We start from the raw sequence: 4,820 nt of genomic DNA, 5'->3' as shown, positions 1-4,820 counted from the left end.
TGTCACACAGGAGCGCTGCAGCTGCGGTGGGTCCAAACTTTATAACTTCTGACTTTCTAGAAGAAACCTGAGATCCTAATTATCACTTGAATGCATTTTCTCTAACTCCATCGAAGAGACGAGTCATGGCAAAGAGAGACACAGTCAACAGCAAATAAACAGTTTCTCATCTTTTCTAAAGTGTAAAGGATACATTAAGTTACTGTTATCATTTTGGTTACTTAGTTTAATGTTAATTTTTAATTATGAACATGAAGGAGTCTTCATGAATGTTTATGAAGACATTCATAAACATTCTTTCGGTGTCTTTCGGTAAATAATGACACTTTTAATGCAAAGTTGACATTTTTAAATAGACTTTTAATGCAAGTTTTAGTGCAACTTTGCATTAAAATGTCATTATTTACTGGCTGACACTCAAAGACAACATTTATGAAGACTCATAAATGTTCATTACAGTGTCATGTCAGTCTTATGCACACACCTTCAGATAAAGTGTTACTGACCAGTCTGTCTCTCAACTACCGTACTGTATGTCTGACATTTCCTCCATTTGTCAAGAATGGTCATTTCATAAATTAAAGCCTGAACAAATGGAAAAAATACAGGAACAATAAAATGTGAGTGAATTTTTTTACTGTCTCCAGTTAAAAATAAGATGGTGGTTGTGTAGGCCGTACTTACGACAGCGTCCTTTCCAATCTGCCACCGGGGGAGCCAATGATCTCTCCCAAAGTGCAGAATATCTGACCTAGAAAGTCCTGGACGAAGCAAAGAGAGGTCGCCATGGTAAACCTCAACACAAAGAGCTTTTACGATCCTTCACTTCCTTTAGATATCTTAAAAGTTTTTTTCTTTTTTTCTCTTTCTTTAATACCTGCAAGCATGTTTTGGTATGTTTTTCCAAACCCCTACATGCATGGTATGATATAACAGATGGCAAATTTTGATTTACAATGTAGATCCAGCCTAAAGCAATGCTAGGAAGCAGAATTAATGAAATAACTATTAAGATTCATATTATTTTAAGTTGCTTGGTATAGAATCTAAAAGTTGGGTTCGCAAGAAATAAAAAAAAGAAAAAGAACTTTCGCACTTTCACAATGCCATGCTGATGTCTGAATCGAGGCTTGTGCAACATGAGAATGACTTACCTTCTGCTCAGCAGGTTGAGGAAGTAGTGAGGAAAGATTAGACAGAAATAACAAGTTACAGGAAAAAGATCTCAGGTTAATGTGGCTCCCATTAACAACGCTTTAAACTACTTACATGTTTGGACAGATTGCAGCTCCTCATGTCCACATTGTACCTACAGTTTAATGAAACAGAACATTTCAGCAGGTTTTGTAAGAAGACACATGTCAACAAAACCAGGTGAATAAGACAGAAATATGCTTGAACTGTATATGGCCGACATGCAGCACTGATAGCAACAGAGAGATCCCAAGTGACTGTGAAATAATTGGACCTGGCTCCCACCAAAAAGTTATTTAAAGTAAATTAAGAAAACATATTTGCGAATCAGCAGCAGAGGGAAAGAGGAAAAGCCCCTCTGGAGCTCATCATGCTGTCTGAAGTCTTTCTCTTCCTGCCAGAAGAGTTGCTTCATTTCCTCTTCTCGAGGCTACCCATTCCCCCCAGAGGCTTCATCTGCAGATAAGCCACCAGGGGCGTCTTTGAAACAGATCCTCTTCATTTCTGACACAGAAAGCGCCGCTCGTGTGTCAAATAATACGCCACAGAAAACGCAGATTCCCGTTTCTCGCTCTGGATTCGTCTGTTTTCATCTCTGCCTGGTGGGACGAAAGAAGGCACCGAGGCCGGGGATATTCACCTGTTAGCCTCTGCTTTTTCACGTCTCAGTCAGGTTTTTCACACGTGGAGGTTGCTAATGACGCTGGAAAGCTCGTTTTGTGATTTAGAGCAGAATCAGTAGTAAGTATGGCGCCAGGGTGAGGGAACTGATCTAAAGTGACCCACTGCTCCATGCAAGCAGTAAATAAACATAATAAGCTGAGAAAGGACTGGATTAAAGTAAAAAAGTAGGAGTAAAAAAAGGTCGATCTGATAGGAATAGGTGACTAAGGAACACAATAATAATCCAATAATCAAAACATCATGTTTACTTGAACTGGGTTCCCCAATCAAATTCTCTTTAGTCCACCATACACTCTTTATCTGACACTAATTATTCTTTGAACTAACTAAAATGATTATATAACTTGAGAGAGTATCTGTTTTAAATTAGTATAAATGTTTTTACCAGAGTTTGTTTTTGACTAGAGCAGCTTCAAGGAGTATTTCCACTTACACATCAAAGCGAAGGTTTTGTTTCTCTTCAAAGAAGTAATCAAGAACAAACTTCCTCACAAAGTCCGGGTTCAGGGTGTTTTCGATCACCTCAGTTCGGCCAAACTGCAGAAGAGATGAGACAAGAAACAAGACAAGAAGAACATGTCAGTCCTAACCTAAGCTAAAGGCCCATCACCTTTTGGTAGTAGTGAGCGTCCGGAGGCGTCCTGGCATCAAAAACAGCCTTTTATTCCCAAAAAAAGATATTCTTATGGCCTCACATAATATGCGTCTGTGGATGTCAAGGCACGGGAAAGATGGCCTCTGACTTGGTAACCCGAGGTTTCAGTTACCTCAACAAAAACAATAACTCATTCTTTCTTGCTTCACAGAGTTGGCTTTGAATATTGCAGTTTTCTCATGATGTACAGAAAAGTCTGCAGCGATGAGGAAGAAAGCCCCGAAGCTTCAATGGGAAGATAACTTAAGCGACCAAAAATCTGACGGTGAACCTCTGAGTCCATGAGAGGCGCTAACAGTTAGCCACTAACTGAAACACACGTTCTGTCTGGGCATCCACACGGAAAATAATAAAGTCAGGAGTTATATTTTCTGTTAAAGTTCCTAAACTTCAGCTCACTACTAAACTGCTAGCCATCTTTGTTGGAGCAAAGTAAAGTGTGATGCTAACTAGCCAATAGGCAGAAGTTGAAGCTTTAAGACACCGCCCTCTTCATTTGCATAATGAAGAGGGCTTAAAACAAGCTTCTACATCTTGCTAAAAAGTTACTTGTAAATTAGTTTAGTCTTATTCCAAGAAAAAACTAAGATATTTCACGATGTTTGCTCTAGAAATTAGACCAAAAATACTTGGTCCGATTTTGTGTTTTTGCAGTTCTGATCGATTTATACTAAAAAACCCAAAGGAATTGCAGAATTTCTATAAATTGTTCATGATATCAGTATAATGTCAGGAAGGCATTTCTACCGCTTAGAGTAGTTTTGTCCAAAGACCATAGTCACCATAACACAGAGGGTTTTATATTTTTACTGTTATTCACGTTGCATCACGTTCAGTCGAATGTGACGCAACACTAAAGAAAAGAGGTCTGCGTGCGACATTTCACTCTCAGTGAATTTATTTCAAACACAAGCCCATTGCTCACAATGTATACGTGTGTGAATATCCAGGCTCACTTGACAGTGCTGCACTGAGAGCATGAACACAACACGGCAGCATGAGGCAATCAGGGGAGACTTTTCTCTATTGGACTCCGCTGCACCGGTGAGGAACCGTCTGCAGCTTCTGGAAAGGAAGGAGAACAGCTCGACAGATGACATGAGAGGAAAAACCAAGCCTGTCCCGATGGATCACGGAGTTGGAAATCACCGTGACAGCCACAATGTGGTCACAAAACGTCAGAATAAATAGAGACGGGACATCTCTTCCAGGTATCTGCCAGAAGTCGCTTAAAAAGTAGGTTAGATTCGCTGTGTGCCTCCATGTGGACGCAGCTCAGGCCTGCAGTGAAACGAGCTAATGAAGCAAGGCAGGAGTGTCACTTAGCATGTTTAGGGGAACTAGTTATTTTTTGCAGCACTGAAACAAGTCTGTTTGGAACACCACGCACAATCTGAACATTTTCATTTGGAAGCAGTTGAAACAAATCAACCATTAATTGATGGATATCCAATGGAGACAGGGGCTTTTGAACTTTTAACTGGCCATTTTGAAGAGGAACCTGAGTGAAGTTGCTCCCCCAGCTTCTTCAAATCAGACAAAATTAGTGTCAATCAGCTCGACTATGTTTGTGCTGGTTTGTGAAGAAACCATTTTTGTTTGTGCTGCTTTGCCTTTGAAGATATTAATGAAAGTTTAAAGGTCATTTAGATTTAGTAAAAGTGGGAGGGGGGGCTGGTTGACATTTTGACCTTTAAACTTTCATTAATATCTTCAAAGCAAAAGAAGCACAGACAAAAATATTTTTTGCACAAACGTTTGACACTAATTTGGTCTGATTTGAAGAAGCTGAGGGAGCAACTTCACTCAGGTATGTAAGCACATGTGTTTACAATGAGGATATGTTGCTTTCAAATTACACATAAAACATTCCTACGGCTGAAGGGGAGGATTAAATATTAAAATCGGAGAAGAGTTCATGTCTTCCCTTCACTGCACATACCAGTGACTTGTTTTAACTTTCCTTCTTGTCCGTTCGCCAAATTATTTCCAACAGTTCACAACAAAAACACAAAATCTCTCCAAGCGTTTTTGCTCTAGACTAGCGGTTCTCAACGTGGGCGGTACCGCCCCCAAGGGGGCGTTCAGAGGACGGCAGGGGGCGCTGGCGGACATTTTTACAAAAGGGGGGCGCTGGGATGTCTTTGGGGGGCTTTTGGTCAAGGTAAACTTTACATTTTAAATGCACAACAATGCCAGTTTAGTCTTTGAGCAACTTGGTAAAACTGTATTGTGTAACATTAAACCATGCTTGGCTGCAACGGTATCGATGGCAGCTCTTCTTCTA

General features: G+C 40.2%; 1 long non-coding RNA gene across 1 annotated transcript; it reads right to left on the bottom strand.

The window, feature by feature from the left end:
• Positions 1 to 374: 374 nt before the first annotated feature.
• LOC103461193 (uncharacterized) lies at positions 375 to 2,411 on the bottom strand. The gene is made up of 4 exons (XR_533062.2): positions 2,312 to 2,411; positions 1,270 to 1,309; positions 1,155 to 1,157; positions 375 to 761 (listed from the first exon to the last, which is right to left on the bottom strand). It is a non-coding gene; the product is annotated as an uncharacterized LOC103461193 (long non-coding RNA).
• Positions 2,412 to 4,820: the final 2,409 nt, after the last annotated feature.

Source organism: Poecilia reticulata, unplaced genomic scaffold, assembly GCF_000633615.1.
Source record: "Poecilia reticulata strain Guanapo unplaced genomic scaffold, Guppy_female_1.0+MT scaffold_737, whole genome shotgun sequence".
In the NCBI taxonomy this organism is placed as follows: domain Eukaryota; kingdom Metazoa; phylum Chordata; class Actinopteri; order Cyprinodontiformes; family Poeciliidae; genus Poecilia; species Poecilia reticulata.
The sequence above is the reverse complement of the archived record's forward strand: the minus strand, read 5'-3'. Positions and strand labels throughout refer to the sequence as shown.